At 52.9% G+C, this 18,832-nt stretch overlaps 1 protein-coding gene across 1 annotated transcript in view; it reads left to right on the forward strand.

The window, feature by feature from the left end:
* The first annotated feature begins 517 nt into the window (after nucleotides 1–517).
* LOC144169874 (uncharacterized) overlaps nucleotides 518–18,832 on the forward strand; it is a 70,554-nt gene continuing 52,239 nt past the window's right edge. The window contains exon 1 of the mRNA XM_077699282.1: nucleotides 518–882. The gene's annotated coding sequence lies outside the window, so the exon portion shown is untranslated. The remainder of the gene's footprint in view (nucleotides 883–18,832) is intronic.

Here is an 18,832-nt window from a genome sequence, read left to right on the forward strand (position 1 = left end):
GCGGCGGAGGCAGCGAGCGCGGCTCCGAGGCGACCGAAGATAAAAACGCTGCCCCCCACTACCTTCCTCCCCTCCACTCGCTGCCTGCTCAATCCTCGAACGGCGAGGCGAAAACAGAAAAAAGCGGAGAAGCGGCGAGCGCAAAAACAAGTACTACGCGGCGGCGCGACGCGCGAGTAGAGAAGCGCGGAGGCCTTGCAAGCGGAGGGTGGAGGGGCGCAAAAGAGCGGCGTGCGCTGCGCACGGGTAGCCCGGCAAAAATAAAGAAAAACGGGAGGGCCCGAACGAGCAAGCGGGCGCGCACGGCGGCGGCTGAAAGAGCGCCGGGGCGCGCGCGGACACTCCTCGCAGCAGCGGCAGCAGGGCTGGTAGCGGCGGCAGTTCTCTCCCCGCGTCCCCTCTTCGGGCGTCGCGCTCTCTCTCCGGGCGCGTATCACTTTTACCGCCGCCCGTTCCCGGCTCGCCCCGCGCTCCCGCCGCCGCGGCGCACACAAACCACCAGCGCTGCTCCTCCGGTCATTCGACAGGGGAGACCCCAGCGCGTGCGGACGTCGCGTCGAGTGCGCCTCTCTCCGCTGCGCCGCCGCCTCTGCCGAGCGCGCGCGCCCGCGTCTCGGCGCTTCTTCCGCGGCTTGTTGCGTTCCGCGCAGTGTTTTTGTTTTCCTGTGCGTCTCCGTTCTTCGGCGACTGGCTGTGGTTTCGTTAGTTGAGGGCTCTGCCCTGTCATCAGTGTGTGCTTGGTTTATTTTTTGTTTGTTTTTCGGAACAACGCCACAACTTGGATTAATGAGAACAAGACCGGACGAAACGCACCCACCGACCTGGACGTCGTCTGCTGCTGTCAAGTCGTCTACGACTGACGCCTAGGACATCTCTGACACTGTAAGTGCCGGGAAACTTTTTTGCAGATATATTTTAGTTTTACTTTGTTTTGTTCACACTTGCTGCTTTAAATTATGAGGACGCGACTCATCAACAGTCACTTAAAATCCAGTTCATGGGAAGTCTCTTTGCAAGTCTTTATGCAGTTGTAAACTTAGGAACTGAGTATCGTTTAAAACGTGACGGTATGATCTTGAAAACTTGGCCTCTCTCCAAATCAGACACGAACTTCTATCAGCGCGTGCCGCGAAATTTCTCTTTGTAGAGTTAAACGTTTTGCCTTAAAGCAAACTTAATTAGGGGAACATAAGTTGAAGAAAATGTGCCGATGGCTAACAATTAACTTAGCTATTTTGTCAATGTTCCTTCGTCAATGTCTCGAGACAGCGGCGGACGTGCAAGGCTGTCTTCGTGACAGATTACGGACTATATAGGTGATGTAGGTACTCATCAGTGCGACGAATGAACTCATCGGGTTAATCTTGTAGGCCCCTACAAGGTTTTCACTCATCTTCGGCCTTTTTCTTCGGTATACAGGCTTTGCAAACCGTGGGAAAATTTCATAGAGCCCTCGTTTTTACGCGCCAACCGCTTGGAAACCGTGGGAAAATCTCTCATATTCTCAGTTTTTACGATCCCAGATGTTTGCAAATAGCAGGTTTAGCACTGCCTTTCTTACAACGCTTATCACTGCAATGTTTTTGTGCGCTGTATGCGTTTCTCATTTGCCTGCGATCCAGAAGTGCCCCAGCGACTCGAAGTTGCGCTTGAGAACCTCTGGCCGCGATTGGTCACGGATTAGGCGGATCTTCAAAATACTTGCTTGGCAATTTCAGCAAAGCCACATTTCCATCCAGCTTTCGACTTTCCGATTGCATACTTCAAAACGGCAGGCGGGTTCTCGTATGATAGCGCGTGGTCCTGTGCTTGACGGTACGCCTCCGTCCATCTCATTGCGACCTTATGTTGGTGACGTGTGGGGTTGTAACTTTCCGTTGGCGGATGCCGACTGAAGAGTTAAATTCGCCGTAAAAGCTGGCTTAGGCCGTTCCTCACCCATCAACTGCTGGAGCCACGCCCTGAAACCGACCTAACCGAAGCTCCCCGCTTGTCTTGGTGTGCTGCGTTCCGGCGATGACCGGTCCCCGTATATGGTCGTCGCTGCGCTCTCATCGGCTGTTGTAGGTCTCCAAAAAAACCTAGAACATTCCGCATGTTCCCATAAAGCTGTGCGAGAAGTTTTGTTTCTTAACTGTCGCGCGTTTTTGAAATATTTTCGTTATTACGAAACAGGCTGAGTGGTTTCTCGCAAGCGCCGCGCGCGTTCCGTCGCAAGAGGCTGCTCCGTTGCTCTCCATCGCGGGTTTCGGGGCTTTTAAGCTTCGATTCCAGGGAAGCGCAGTCTTTGAAGTAGACCTTCACATACCTCAAGAGCGACTCTGCTTCGCGTTCAAGGGAGTTTTAGTTGACTTTGACCGCTGTACAGGGATGGGGACGGAGTTCTCGCGGCCGCTCGATTTGTGTCGGAAGTTCCCGGGAAAGTCGTTGAAGCTCAGCTTTGAAAACTTTTGAAAATTTACTTTGTACGGTGGTCAAACTTTCCGAGAACCCTGTAATGATTCATTAAAGTTTTCGAACAAAAGCTGTTTATGCTTGGTCGTTTAAATGGTTGCGCTCCTACGTCCGGCATTACTTCGTTTGTAGAATCTAACGCCGCTGCTCGCCTGTCTGGCAATTATTACCAGTAATCACGTTTTTGATTACGTCCAAAAATATGAACTAACTTTACGATTGTAGGGAATGGACCGCGTCTGCACCCCACAGGAGTTCTCCGTGTCGCCTCTTGCGCGCGGATTGTGCAGAGTGGTTTGGGTGCGTGATGTCGAGACATTACGCGTTCAACGGTGATCCCAAGGTTCTTAAATTTACTGAAGCGCGTAATATCGTTACTTCGAAAGGTGGTGAATATTTTTGTTTAGGTAATGGCGGTTTCTGCACTGACTTCGGCTTTGCTCACGACGGCGGAAAGATTTCTTGTGCTGTGATGGATGCGTTATCCCGAGATCTCTAAGTAAGGATTTGAAGAGCGAGGTTTTCATTTCCCGAGTAATTTTTCCATTACTTGCGTTGTAACACCGCGCTACGGTAAAGACCTGCGCTTCATGTAACGTAGAGAACATTAGTTTCACCGGATTAACCTATTGGTTGAAGTTGGCGAGATTAGCATTAACCCACATTTAGTGAATGCGGCATCCGTTGAATGGGGAACGTAGCGTTATTAGTGAAGGATAGTGCAGGATTTACTGACTGTCTTTTTGAGGGTTCGAAACTTGGTGGGCTAAATTAGTGTCATTTCTCTATATTTTTTCCTGGTCCCGAAATAACTGAATCGACCAAACCTAAACTATGACGGCCCTCACTCAAGTCGCGTTCGTACAGTGGCGAAAACATTTTCCCCACCTAGTTAGCCCAGAGGAGAAGCTAAGCGCATCGTGTTGTGTTCCCTGCCTATATAGATAACAGCGGCGCAGCTTTAAAGCGACCGTTTGTGCACAACGCGTGGGCCATTTGAATTAATTGCCCTAAGCGTCTCGGTGCTCTCTACCATGTTACGCCTTGTTATTTCGGCGCTTTTCACTTTATATTTTATGCCACCTTTCAATGACAGCGCGAAAGCGGAAGCATTATTCGAATGACTTGCTGGGAGACGGAAACAGCCTGGGTGACATCGTCGCGCTTGAAGTCTGTCTCCTACGAACGCACCCGCCATGCGCCAAACCCCGAAATGTAGATCCGCTGTGGTGAAACAGTTTGTGATCGCAAACATCAGAATCACTAATAGAGCCAGTGTGCGCGAAACACCGTTCTGGCTTCCGTTTCTCTCTTCCTGTTTCACGGGTTTCTGTTATAGTAGGACGTCTAAAGCACTTAAAATTGAAGTCACCGTCGGCGCGAAGATATCGTTCTCCCTACTGGTGTCAGTAAAAACTTGTGATCATTGTAGTTCACCTCTTTTTATATCGAAGCTTTAGTGTTCCCACTGATGGCGTCTGTAGCGGGAAAACGCCAGGTGAAGCAACAGAAAAAAACGCTTCACGTGGCTGGAATCGAACTTCGGTCCCTTGAGTTATGAAGCTGGCGTCTAACCGATTGCTGCATTTCGGCATGGTCGAAACTCAGTCCAAACTCAGACGATAACCAAAGAATCCGTCACGAGAAGGCTTCGCATTCAACCATCGTCGTCGTTAGACGGAAGGGTGCATTCTTTTTAACCAGTTGTGAATAGCCATTGCCACCGTTGCTGCGAGATGGTGGAAATGGCTGATTATTAAAATACGATGGCCAGAATCAATCAAGCTACAACTCAAGAGAAGACAGATATACCGTTACCGCCTTTAATGAGTTAAGCCGCGCTGAAATGTGCGAGACTGTCTTATGATATTGTAACGACGAAATTTGTCCAATAACTGCCACTACGGTAGCATAACGATCAGCGGTGAAGAAGTCGAGATGTCAAAAGAAGTTTTGAGGTTAACTGGTTTACTTTACTTATGACGTTATCTGATCTTCAACACATACAAACTTGAACACATACACTTGTTTCATAAAATGAGAAAGAAAAACAACCAATAGAGCAAGAGTACTTGACTGGTTCGCGGTCTCCGGGCGAAAGGGCTTGATGACGGGCGGCAGCGTCTCTCGAATCAGTCCCTGGTGCAGGCCGTCCGCTCCGTGAACCCGCCCGAGGGGGTTAATATTCGCTTCATGCGGACACGTGGAAAAAAGCGCATCCTGGCTGCGCTTTCTGCAGCCAATCGGGGAGACGCTTGCTAACACCAATCAGCCATGTTCCCGCCGAAGTGAAAAGGACCAATCACACATAGACACAAGGTTTGAACCCGAAACGCGCGCTTGGAGAATTAGTGCAGTAGAGAGAGTAGTTCAGATAAAACACACTAAAGTAAACAGTGGAAAAGACAGAAAGGTCATTTGAACTATTACTATACACCGAGAACCCGGAGCCCGAAAGCGGCCAGTGCGGGCGCAACGGGGGTTGTGGAACGCCGCTGCTTCGCTGCAACCCAGGCTGGGCCGATGGCTCCCCGTAACAGCCGCGTCTTCGGTCGGGCAGCACGCAAAGAAGCACTTCGCGTGCGTTTCCTAGAAAAAAAACAGGGCAGGCGACCGAAGGAGGATGCTACAAAATAGAAAACGCAAACTGAACGGGGGCTTCGTGACAATATACTACAATGGCTCAAAATGTGAGCACTGATCGGATGCGCTAAAGGCAGCGCTGATGTCAGGCGCGCTGTTCTAGAAGGCCCCGAAGCAATTCAAACCAGCTGTGCTTGTTTATTTTACGCGCTGTTAATGTCGTTTCCACGCACGTTGTAGAGATTTCATCACCAAAAGTGCAGCTGCTGCGGGGAAACAAGGAACGCCGCGCGTAACTATAGAGAAGGGACGTAGCCGCAGGGCGAATGGTTAAAAAACGTCGGCGGGACAGATTCAGAAGGCGCTTTTATTAATTACATCTGAAGGTGGACTGTTTGATAGCACAGAGGAGAAAGTGCGATATAGCGCGTGATGAGTTCATTGACTCTGCGTGTCTATACTGTTGTGAAACGCGTCTTCTCCGCTCGGGTAGACCACCAAAACCTGCTGTCTATAAACGACGACCCGGCGTGTCCACAATGGCGAACTATGCTGCTGCTGCTGGGCAGTACCCCTTTCAGCGACCTTGGGGCCCCTCGAGCACCAACCGGTCAGCGGAGGTGCTGACAAAAGCATTGCTGGGCGCCTCGCACGGTAATCTTCGGCGGTGTGCATGGCATCCTTGTCATGCCCTTTGTGGCGTGTCTGACGACGCTGGAGATGTCTTCAATGAGCCACCCGACGAAGGTTACGAGAGGGGAACGCAGACGACTTCGCGGCACTTCGACATCGAAAGGACAAAGGGGGCTTCGACACCAGGAGGGATTGCCTCAGCGGAGGCAATCCTAAAGCTGACCTGTGCAAGAAACGTGTTTCTCGGCGGTGTGTGTGTGTGTGGGAGGGGGGTCACGCGTCACTTTCAGCGCTATGGATTCTGAGATTTGTGCGTCCCTGACAACAGCAGAGAGAAAGGGAAAAGGGGACGGACCCTATAGCAGTTTATGTAATCTCGCTTGCGCGGGAGCATACTGCCTGTTCTCCGATATGGAGATATAGTTTTTCTTTCTCCTTCAACTTCGTCCTCATGACTGCCCTGGCACGACACCGAGGCCCGCTACGACCACGCTACCCCGGTTCGCAACACTACGGGCGAATACGAGCTGCGTTGTACCGTGGGTGGTTTATACCGCTCGGTGACATCGCAGTCAGCCAAAGCAATATTATATTGGAGGGCGTCGGTAGACCTTTTCCCTTTGTCAACTGGGTGGCTGCAGCGTGGTGTACGTAAAAACCACCGCAACAGGTTATTTTCCAAGGTTACACAACCCAGCGGCCCGCCAAGGTAAAGCCTCGCGCATCAGTCCTTGGCTTCAAATTGGGCCTAAACGCGCGTAAGATTCACCCGAACTGTGAGGCAGTAGTCGGGGCACCGGATTCCCACGATGATGAAATGTGAAAGAAACCGAACTCAGACGCGGAGAGATTAGCCTTTTCAAAGTTCTTGTTCCCCGAACTCGCAAACGACACACATGCATCCGGCTCACAACTATGCGGTTGTGTCCTGCCGGTCTGGAAACAGACTGAGCACCTTCGCGAAACGAAAAAAAAAAAAAAAAAAAAAAAACGGGCTGGCGGAGCAAACCAGCGTAGCGTAGTTGACGCGGCCCAAAACTCAACCGGGCTGCGCTTCCGCGAAACTGTCAAGATTGCCGTTTATAATGCATGCGTGCGGCGTTTGTCCGCCGCAGCGTACTTGTTATCGTTGCGCCGGCGGAAGCTGACGTCGAGTCCAGCGCTCAAAAGGAGGGAGGAGGCAGGGGCGAAGCCACGGAGTGCAGAGCGTTGGCGGCACCGCTACCGTCATCTCTGTACGGCGATACGCACCGCCGACAGTCGGCGGTCCGCTCCTCCGGCGATAAGAACCAGTGAGCGGCAGCCGTTTTGTTTTGTTTCTTTTAGGGCACAGTCGCCGCTTCGGTTTTTTTGGCGCATCTCCTGCTCTTCGGCCGCCGACGACGCGGGGACGGCGGTTTGTTCCTTATCGCGGCGTCCGAGGAGAAGGACCTCCGCTTCGGCAGTTCCCGTCTTTTTCGCTGCTTAATCCACAAATTCCTTTCCACTATTGTCGGATCCCGTTTTTCTTTTTTGTTTTTGTTCCAGCCAGTAAAAAATACGGCTAATACCAAATGCGCGGTTCGAATGAGCGCCAGTTCTTCGTGTCTTAAAAATAAACGAATTATTTGGCGTTTCGTTCAGTGAAGGTCAGACAAACAATGGCGCCTCCCAGGTGGTAATAATGGTCACACTTCCTACAAATACAACCGAATCACCGAGCGCGCTGAGCTATAAACCGTAAAAATTGGTGCATTTGAGATTCATCGCAGCTCATCTTCGTCACGTTTAACCGCGCGGAAAAAAATGCTCGGGTGTACCGCGAAGGCCGTCTCGCAAGGCCTCAGAATTTGAGGAGGAATGTTCGATTGCTTCCGTTTCTGTTTGAAGCGAGGATACGTTGCAAACATCGGGCTTTACGTCGTAACACGTATGCATGCAGGCGAAACGCGCTGCTTAAAGACGGAAGCAAGTGCCTGGCTTCCGTACTGCAACGACCGGGTTCGTTTTGGAAGCACATATTGACTGCGGCTTGATAACGGGAAACCTTTGCGGATAAGCTAGATGGCTTCGTTTTTCCAAGGGTTGCTTCCGCTTCGGTTCCCATAGATTCGTTACGGTCTATACCGGATCGGAAGCCGAATACAGTACATGTCGACATTGAACGCCGCGAAAAAGACTCGCCTGCAAGAGCTTGTAGCGCGGATAAGATTGGGAAAAAAAGCTTGCTTTAAGGAATCATGGCGAAGGCAAGTTGAAAGAACAAAAACAGCAGGTTTTTATTGCGTGCTGGTATTGTAGAAAGTCGTGGCAGCACACAAGTGATCCGGGTCGCAACATGTGGTTCCTCCTTCGACTGTGTAAAGGAGGCTTCATTACAATCGCTGAGTAATCACGCGAAAGTGCCCCGAGCGGGGCCCCAATAAGCGTTCGTTTTCATCCTCATCCTCAAGTAAGTCATCCTCATCGCACCTCAAGACAAACGTCTGTTTCGTTTTAGTGTGCGAATTATGAACGAGTACAACCGAGTTGTTCGTCTTCCGAGCACCTACTCGCTATACTCCAGCAGTTTAGCTGCGTTCCTTCTTAACTACTGCAACGTCGTGACCTAACGTGGCGCCTATTCTTACTTTTGCGTCTGTTTCGCGAGCGAGCCTTCGCGCGCATTTACGATCGGATGAACAGCCCGCCGTGAGGAGAAGGAAAAAAAAAAAAAAAAACAGAAACCGTTATTTCTTCTCCGAGTCTTCTGCAAGGCCGTCGATGGAGCGGGCGCCTTGCGCAATGCCGGCGCGCGTATCGGCGAGTCGTATACACACCCTCGCAGTTTTGCGCTTCTGTTTCGCCACGCCCTTGCGGCGCGTGCGAGGCGTTGCGAGCCTGCTTCATTCTCTTTGCTTCCTTTGCTTCCACCTGTTCCGCCGCGGCCTTCTTACCCCAGAAGTCGTAAAAATGCTTTCCGCTTCTGTTGAAAAGAAATCCGTTTCGCGCTGTTGGCGGGGGTCAACGGTTTTCGAGAGCTTAGAGCGCGAAAAGATATTTTGGTGTTACGCGCAGAAGCTGGAGTTGTGAAGGCGTGATATTCATTCAGACCACGCGAGAACCTTTAACTTACGCCGAAATGTCGACACACGGGCGTTTTCGTTCATCGCCCCCACCAACACAAAAAAAGAAAAACAACGCGCCGCGGCCGGTATCTCCAGTCCGCGTCCTCGGGCTCAGCAGCACGACGGCTCAGGCCCCTATATTAAGCAGTTCGTGTGTCTACTTCTAATTGAATCACCAGAATGACGGCATACGTAAAGCTTGACCGAAACATCAGAAAGTGTTGATGCGCCCCTTAATTATGCGCGCCTTTTAAAACGGCAGTGCCTAAAACAATTGCCGCAAATACGGCGGCTCCTTCGACATGGACAGTTTGCATCGGGTGAGGCGCTGCTCGGGCATTCAGACTGTATAACGTGCAAGAGACGCCGCGATTTCTCGCACCTGCGCTGACCGAGCGGATATGATTTAGTTAGAGCGTTTACATTCCACGGGACGGCTGTGTGCGGATGTGCACAAGCAGTGAACCTCTTCTCCGCTCCACCTGCTTTCAGGGCACCCGCGCTTTCTGCTTTAAGGCGTGGAGGGGGGGGGGGGGGGGGGGGGGAGCTGGACGCGCAAAATTCTGTGTCTACAGAAAGAGAATGCAGCGCTATATTTCGCACGAGAAGGAAGCCATTCGCATTGTGCGTGCGTCTCTTTCCAGTGCTGCATGTTGTCAGGCTGGTTCTGTGGAAGGTGATGATACCGCTACTCTTTACTTTGCGTCACTCCAGGAGGCAGTGGGATAGAGGGAAAAAAATAAGAAAAAAGAAATAAGAAAAAGGCGGGCTATCTTTTCTAACCAAGCGGCCAGATCCGCAGACAACACTGTTCTTTCGTGGCAACCTTGCCCACGTCGTCTGCTCCCACGGAGAAGCGTATTGTGACTATTTTCGTCAGCGCATTTCGTCAATCGCCTCCTCACAGCTCTCGGCTTCTACAGTACTTAGCGAAACAGGACGCGCGCACAGCCCAGTTGGTTTTATCCTGCCGAGGGAAGAGGTTGATGGGGGTTGTAAAGAGATCAAGGCAGAATGAGGCTCAAACGGCCGCTTTTCTGATGGGGGCGAAAAGCAAAAACGCCCGTGTGTGCGAGATTTCGGCCCAGGTGGTCAAAATTTATGCGGAGCCCTCCACTACGGCGCGCCTCATCGCCTGCGTTGCGTCGGCGCGTTAAACCCTACAATCAATCAATCAGAATGAGGATCAGAGAGGTGAAGGTACGCGGGCAGTCGTAACCTTTCTAGCAGGCGTGCAGGCGGGAAATCTGTATCAACGCAAATAAGGCCCGGAAAAGCACCGCAACGCTATTCGCTCACTCACATGGCGCATGCTTTGTGATCTCGATTGCCTCTTTTTTTCCATATCTCCAGTCGTTCCGGCCGAACGGAACTAGAATTATTAGCCGCACTCGTTCTAGTAATTCTGTATCTACGCAAATAAAGAATCGGAATAGCTCCGCAACGCTATTCACATTTCAGTGGGAATCTGGTGATCTTGATCGCCATATCTCGTCCACGCGGCACAGAATTATCAACCCTGCTTGTTCTAGTTGCGCGTCTGTTTAAAAGCTAGCCGGCTAAGAGCTATCTGAACGTGATCTTTTTGGGAGTGAAAATAGATTGTTTTCAAAGGGTTGCCCGTCACGACTTAAGACGCGGAAACATTCCCGGAACGTTACCAGCTGCTTGGTTGGCGTGGAGAGCTTTGTGGTGAGTATTAAGAGAGAGGCGGAGTTCGCGTCGCACCTTACGCCCTTCTTTAATGCAAACAAGTGCGGCCACACGTCGTTGATTGAGCAATCCTGTTGATACAAACGAGGCTACAGTACCGTTTGGCACGAGTGGTGGGTCATAGCTCGTCCGATATACCTGCAGACGTAATAATAACAAAGAACCCCCCAAAAAATGAAACGAACGTAGGAACCACCTGCGTGTAACAAGATCTGAACCCACATCTAGAGAATCTCGCGGCGTCCAAATTAATCTCCATCGCCCCGCTACCGCACGCCCCGTAGTGGCCCTGCAGCTGTTGCGCCCAGCCCCCAAATTTAATTAATTGCCGTCGTGTAGCGGGCGTCCTTCTTCGCTTCGCGGTTGCCCCTTTTCCCCATTCCCGCCGCTTTCCCAACCCCGATGACCGCACGAGGCCTGTCTCTTCGTTCCCGGCTGCGGTCCGGAGGGGATAGGGCCGGGGCGCGTTTCGATAAGAGCCCGTGTCGCGACCCCTCTCCCTGGCGCCGCGGAGATAAGGGGCGGCGATAGCGGCGCGAGCTCGCGGTTCCGGCCGTCCCGTTTCATCTCGCTCTTATCGGGGAGGGCGCTGTGCTGCTGCGGGCGTCTGTTTACCGAGCTTCCGCCCTCGACGCCGGGTGGCTCGACGCGTGTATGGAGGCCAGACCGCTGTTGTCTCTAGCCGCCCCGAGCGGCCGACCAAAGGTCGCTGCTGGCGCCGGGCGACGCGGAAATTGCACTACCCCCCTCCCTTCCTTCCCCCAGCGGCCGGCAGTTTTTCCTCTGAGCAGCGTTTTAGGCCTTCCGTTCTTGCCGTTGCTTTCATTTTTATCTTTCCGCCGACGCTCGACAGCGGGGAGGAGGCAGCGGTTAGATTGTCCCCTGACGCGGCGGCGTCATTCATGACGGCGTTCTGCGCGAGTCGGAGCAGGAGGGCGCGGGGGTAGTAATTACGTCCCCGCCGTTTTTGTCGCCTCCCCGCTGATTGTGCTGGCGGTCGCGTGATCTACATGCACGCCGCGAGGGGGGCTTCCCGCGAACACCATTTAGATCGCGTTGTATCAAAAGAGAACATCTCCCTGGCGCCGATGTCTTTCCCGAAGGCACGCGGATATCCTACGAGTGCCTCCTGGAACGGTACCGAGTCAGCCGCGTTCTTTGGCGTGCAGCGACGAAAGTTTTGCGTGATTGCTAAAGAAGGTTTGGTGGCCAAAATGTTTTAGGGTGCGCGCACCCGAGAGAGGGTTACGGCTGTGGTCAGCAACCGCTCGCTTCCGAAGCCTGCGAGTGAACTGCGAAGGTTGCGTGCGTAAACGTTTGCCGCAGAAGAGTATGTCCGCAAAGCGGCGCATAGGGTCGCGTTCAAATTACCCTAAAGGTGTTTCTAGTTTTGGCGGCGTAGTGAAATCTCGCATTTTAACCCAGCTGCGACGGCTAAACGTGGTGTAATATAAAGCGTGTGGGGGTAGAGTTACGGTTCCTTTCCGCTATAATAGCGGGGCGCATTTCGGTAAGCGGTGGGAAACTGAAGACTAAAGTCTCTTTAAAAAGGTTACACGAGTCTTCAAAAATACTCGCGCTTTGTGCATTAGTGCACTGCGCCTTCCTGGCTACATGACATATATGTTCACCGCTTACTGCCGCTGTACGATTACAAGGAATCGCAGCGTCCCATGGCCATTAGTAGGAAAATACGCAGGATATTCAATTCAATTTCAATTTATTTTGCGTAATAATAATTACACACGGTAATCAGGAGAAAAGCCGTTAATAGCTTGACGGGCCCTGACTACCACCTTCGGGCAGTTTCCGCAGGCAAGGATGTGAAGATGTGGACAGTAAACACGAGAAACAAGAAAATAAAAACATATCAAAGATACACCAAAAATGTTTGCATTTACATTTCAACAAAACTTTCTTAGGAGTTTTTGAGAGAAGTAGTGGTTACGTCGAGATTAGAATCGTACAAGTCACTTAGAATAGTGAGTGGGGCGGCAGTATTCAAGCATCTGTTTTCCATAGTTTGTCCGACGTCTGGAGACCTTCCGTGCTTCAGGGTGACGTGTATTGTAAAAGGGGGACGTTTCTCTCCGCCCACTTCGTCTGCCACGTTTATGCCATTCGCGTAAGTCGGCTTGCGCGTGGGCGAGCCGTCAAGCAGTGTTGCAACGCGTGCAGGGCGTCTTTCAACAAAACAAAAATTCAGAGAGAACAAAAACGAAAATAGACTGGGAAAGCGTCGACCCTTACGCAGCGCACTGAAACTGTCAGGATGCTCGCACACCCCGTCGCAGGGGGGTGAGGAGTTCGAGTGGCAGGTTCGTTTGCGGTGGGTTTCGAAATCCACGGGCGGGCGGGCGGGCGTGTAGGGGCAGTCAGTCTTACGTAAGTGCCGCCGCCCTCACCACGTCGGCTGGTGACCGGTCTTCTTCGTGACCCGAGGACCCAGACTGGCCTTGACATTAGCCCAAGTTGTTAAGAGTTGGCAGGGGTGACGACGTGCTTCGCTGTAGTTCCTCAGTTGTGGGCGGTCATCCTTTCAAAACTCCGGCGTCGCCAGAATGAATAAATGGCTAAAATCTTTAATCAACCAATTTGTGCGCAAAGGGTGGTTGCTGTGTGATCTGCACAGTCCGTCAAACAGGCAGTAAGGCATGGATTCGGTTCTAAGGTTTTTTTTTTCGGGTTAGAATTTGAACTTGAGAAAAAAAAATTCGTAGTTCTGTGTGCGAAGGGTGGTGCTGTAATCTGCGCAGGCAGTCAGAAAATACGAAAACGCATCGCGCTTGGATTGTAGTCTCATTTTCTCGCGTTAGAATATAAACTTTGAAAAACTGTAAAGTTTAAATTACGAGAAACTTGTTAAGACTTAGAAAATATTCGGTATCAGCGGTTGCACAGGCTCCGGGAAGTTTAGCTTTGGATCGGTGTCCCTTTCGCCACAACGTGCTTCATACTGTGCGGTGATAGCCTCAACGTGTTGAATAACCACTTTCATTACAAATAACAAATGAGAGGCGAAACCAGTACTACTTGTCAAGCTGTAGAGTGGTCACTGCGCATAGCACTTACGGAGGTAGATCGTGCTGATGTGTCGGTCACAATTAAGCGCCCGCAGATGTCTCGAAGCGCGAAAAAAATTCGCACGGGATCTACGTTTAAAACAACGCTCCGTTCCACGTAAGCCTTATCGGTAGAGACCGTTAGGTCCTTGTTGTAGGCACCTGATCATTAATGAACGATGTAATGCGTAACCGGTGGCTTGCTGGCATTTTTTTTTTCGGAAGTTGGAGCTATCAGTTCACCGCTAATTTTAGTGACGTCTTGCGCCATGCACTCCCGAATGCGTAATAAAAAAGAAAAAAAGGCGGATTCAACCAAATTCCTTGTGGTCGGTGTGCCGAATGCTGGTAATAGTAATTGTGAAGGGTAATTCACGGCAAAATTGGTCTGCCATGTTGTCCCAGGAACGTGCTTCGATTGAAAGCAGCAGTTATGTCGCGGCGTTGTCGGACCCAACTCGGCCATCCCGACACTTCGCCCGAGTAGCGGTCTTATATGGAACTAAACCACTGCGGTACACGCTTGTGACATACAGTGGATCGGCGGTATATGTGTCAACACAAATCCGGAGTATTTCAGACTGTGGATTGGCGGTATATGTGTGAACACGAATCCGGAGTATGTCGGAAAGTTCGGTGCTGAGTACATGATACAGAGAACGGAGTAAGACGACACGAAAAATCGTTGAAAGACGAACCCAGGGTATTAATTACGCTTTCCAGCATTTAAAACGCTAGTGTAAGGAGTGATTTCTCGAATGAAGCAAGTGCTATGCGCTCTTTCAAGTGTGGACGTGTCATTGACGGCTTGCCCAAACCTCGGCTTTGATGACCCGCCTAAAGTCGGTGGCAGCAAAAACTAGTCCACCAACTCCCGTTCCGGACGAGCCAGAATGCGCGAGGGAAATAAGACCTCGGCGCTGCGCTCTGCCGCCGAAGCTTATCGGCGGCGCCCGCGATGAACTCTAGTTGCCCCCCGGGCGTCTGCGGCGGCTGCAGTACAAGTACGGCTGCTGCTACCCAAGGCCGCCAGCGCGCGGCTGTCGGGAGAAAGCGGCGCGTCACGGAGCGGCAGCAGCAGCGAGCGCGCGCGAAGTCCCGCACGGGAAACCCTCCCGGGGGGGCCCCGCGGGCGTTTCTCTCCGCCGCCGTTCGTTCGCGGAGCGTGCGCTACTACCTTCCTTTGCCTTTTTCTTTTTTGCGTCGGCGGGGTGCGCGCCCGCTCACCGCGGGCGCGTCGCGGCACAACCCGCATGTGGGAATCGCTGGAGCGGTGCCAGTGACCTTTTCCGCGTCGCCGCGGCGTACCCTGGGCTCGCTCGCGGCCGTGCATACGAAGTCGGCGGGAGCAGCTCGCGCGCACATTCTTGTTTTTTAAAAAGGCCGCACGGTCCCTCGTCCCGTGTTGTCAAGCTACGCGGGGGCCTCGTAGAACGGAGCTGCTTCTGCTGCGTCTTGCGCCTCTTGTCGGCGGCCCGCCGCAGCCCCGGCTGCGCGGTGAATAGGCTTTGTTTTCGGCCGGACGAGTTCGCCGGTACCTGCCCTCGTCGCTCGCGGCGGCGTCGCCGGGGCCCATTGTTTTATTGTTCGGCTCGAACGAGACGACCGCGACCCCGGGGACGCTCCGCTGCTGCGCTGTGCACCGACGCACGACGCTGTTCTGGCATCGCCACGCTAGAAGCCCAGCCGCCGGCTTCCCTCCCCGACGCAGCCTTCTTCCTTCCCTGTGCGCGACTCGCCGCCGCTGTTGCGATCTCGCATTTGGCGGCGTCACGATCGCAACACCACCTCCCGTCTCTCTCTCTTTCCCCCCCTCCCTCCGGGCACGGCCTCGGCCGCCGTCTTCGGCCCTCGCACTGTATTAACGGCAGCGGGGGCGTCTGGGTGACCCGCCCGCCAGCTCGCCAGTCGCGTCTTCTGGAGAGAAAAGCGACGACGCGAAGAGCGATTAGCCCTCGCGCGAGATCCTATTCCTTCGCCTTTTGTCTCGCTTCTTCTTCTCGAAAGGTCGTGAGCGCTGCGGAGATCGTATCGCGCCGCTCTGTCTTCCACTTTTCGAGCGGTCTTTGGAGCCGGATATGGCGTTCGTTCTACGTCGCGAGGCGGGAACGGGAAGCGATCTGGTGCTTTGCCGGTTTGCACACGGGTGCTCTGCAGTGAAGACAATAGGGAGCCTGGTCTCTCGGGCATTGAAAGGTTGCAAAAAATCCGGGTACTTTTGAACTTTGATGTACGTAGTGATATGCCCTTTTCTGTTCTTTTTTTATGTGTGTGTGTCGCGTACCCAGCAACGTTCCGCTGCTGCCGCACGAAGCTTGTGTTGAACCGACGTTCCTCTGAGAACGTGTCGCAGCAGAGGCTGCGACATCGTTTCCGTTCGGTCCTCTTTTCGCTTGCGTGCCGACGCGCGGTAAGAAAACACGGCGCGTTGTAAGGGGGACACTGCAGCATCTTTTTTTGTTGTTGTTAAAGCCCTCCGCTTAACGTCAAACACGACGCGCAGCCCCGTTTCGTCGTACCGTTGCTCGGGACACCGGGCCGGTGCGGGCATCCATGGCAGTCCGACCGGTTGTCGGGCCCGCGCCTGCCCTAAGCGCTTGCTTGCTTCCGGCCATTTTTCTTCGTTGCGGCGGTGGCGACGGCGGCGGGGGGAAAGACATTTTTCTTCGCGGTGTCGTCTCTCCTCCCCCTTTACTGCGTCTCGCCGGCCGCGCTATACCGTCGGCGTAGACGTTGCACCAGAGGCCTTCTCTGGCCGGCGCGCTCGAGGAAAAGTTGGCTTCGCTTCGGCGAAGAAAGCCGCCGCCGGCGATGGCATCGGCGACGCTGGCGGAGCGTTGCGCGGCGGCGCAGCGATTACTACTTCCGCCTGAGCGGCGGACGCCGTCGCCAGCGTCGCAACCGCCGCCTCGGCGGGTCCGCGCGCCCTGTCACAAAGATGGGAAGCAGAAAACGCCACGTTCGTTTTCTTTTATTCCCTTATTTCGCCTTTTGTTGTCACGAGGGAGCGAGTGAGGAAACAGCGCGCGTAGAGTACTAGCCCCGTGGCGCCGCGCGTACGCAACGGAGCCTCCAGACAAGGCGCTCGCAGTTAGCGCCGCGGACGCCCGTAGACGAGCGCGGCCTTGAATTGCGGTGAAGCAAAAATGAGAGAGAAACAGATGCGCACGAGAAGTCCAGCCGGCTTCTTCGTCTCTGGCGGTGTGTACGTGAAGCGAAAGATGAACAGTCATTGAGTTTCCGCCGCCCGTGCCTCCGAAGGAGGGAGGGCTCTGTGTGTGCTGTACTTTCAAAGTACAGCCGGAACCCGTGCCTCCTGGAACGCTTTTTTTACAAAGACAGCGCGCTCAGCTTACTAGAGTCAAGTTACCCAACCACGGCAGATTGTTTCTTGCAGCACTTTTTTTGAAGCCGACTAAAGGTCAAGTTAGGGACCCATTCAAACGGTGAAGAGAAAAAGCCGTGGGAGGTATTCGGAAATTTGCGCCTGCTGGTGGACTTTCCTTTTCTTTGACAATTAATTCATTCATTCGGAAATCTGCGTTACGAAGCTCGACTTTCAAGCTCCGCGCGACCTGGAGGCAAGATTTGTGTTTTCGGCGTTTCGTCAGAAGGCCTGTCGTGCCCGGTCGAAATCGCACCGTGAAGCTAGTTTTCCGTCTTCTGCGGGCGATGCAGTTACCCAGCTCATGTCTTTTTTCCCAGACAGGTCATTCACGCAGCGTGTGTCAAAGGCAGGCGGCGCAATCAGCGATTCGCTTTGCGGCAACGATACTCCCAGCTGGAGATAAGCGTCTCCTGTGCACTTGTTCCCATCAGAGGTTGAAGTTTTACAGCTTATATCAAATCACACCCGCTATCGCAACTCCGCCCTTTACACCGACGCTCACCCGTCTCTTAAACCACTTAAGCCTGAACGAGTATAAGATTTGCACTACTCGTACTTATTTTGATAATGGTTGGCGCTCTTTGCCTTCCGTTGGCATTACGCCAGTAAACAATAATAATCGTGATCATGGTCTTTGCTACGGGTAGTTGCATCGCGCAGCAGCGCATAGGATTTTCAGAAAAAGCTGCCTTCCTAAGCGTGCTGTCTTTGGAGCATTTCGTTTAATCGCATTCTTCCGGTTTACTACGGTCACGGCGAAGCTTTTAACGTGGGTGTCACCTGGTCCCCCGCCGCCACAACGCACGCGCACGTTTTACGTGATACCTTTTCGCTCTATAGTTCATTCCATAAGCTAGGTGCAGCACTGTGGAGGCTGCATTGTTGTCCCCGTCAGGGCGCCTAACTCACCGCGAAGGAAGCGACAAAAGGCGTCGGGGCCTTGCGGTTCCACTTGCCGAGAGGGGAGAAGGGAATGTCCTTTCGGGACCCCTTTCACGGCGAGTTAGGCGCCCTCAGTGGGCGCACTGTTGACAACAATGCAGCCTCCACAGTGCTGCACCTAGCTTGTGGTATGAACTATAGTCCTCCAACCATTCATTTTCGGTGGTGGTGGTTAAATCGTCACCTGTTAACCCTTAGCCAAGCCACCTGTGCGGCCCCGCAGCCATGCAATGTGCACATCAACTGCGAGAAAAAGGACGAGGAGACCACAGATGGGCGTTGCGAGAAAAAGGACGAGGAGACCACAGATGGGCGTAATATCTCAAATCCGTTTCGCTCGTTAGCCAGTCAAGCCACATACAGTAAATGCTCGTTTAGCGAAAATGCTTTATACGCACCGTTTTACTGTACCCCGTGCAGTGTGTAGATAGCACGTCGTAGCCGCTTTTAATGAAGTGTCGCTTATAACGAAACCAGTTTCGCCTAGGGCCAGCGAAGCCACATAACGAAATCGCTTTATTACGAAATCGCTTTATACAAAATTGCTTATTACGTTTGTTACGAAATTGCTCATACTAAATTGCTTATTACGAGCAAATCATACCCGTGTTTAACAAAATATCGCTTATAACGAAGTGCAGAGGTCTTCGTTTAGTGAGGTGGTGTACCATCACGCCGTATACCCAGGCCGATGGTACTTCGCATCCCTCTTGGAGTACCCAAGTTTGCAGGGGAAAGAACGTTGCTCCGTCTGTAACCCCGTTCTCTTTTCTGCGCCCATTCGCTTTTCCCATGCCACCGCCGTTCCGTTTCGCCAGCGTCCGTACCGGGCGTCCGCCGAGCGCGAAGCTGGCCGTCGAACCTGTATAGACTACAGTGAGCGTTTCGCAACCTCCGGGCCCTGATACACATCACTGCGTTCAAGCGATGCTCGGGTAACGCGCACGCCGTCAGCATTTCTGCCTCCGCTG

This window comes from Haemaphysalis longicornis, unplaced genomic scaffold (assembly GCF_048455015.1).
Source record: "Haemaphysalis longicornis isolate Haplotype H1 unplaced genomic scaffold, Haemaphysalis longicornis Haplotype H1 scaffold_2, whole genome shotgun sequence".
Classification (NCBI taxonomy): domain Eukaryota; kingdom Metazoa; phylum Arthropoda; class Arachnida; order Ixodida; family Ixodidae; genus Haemaphysalis; species Haemaphysalis longicornis.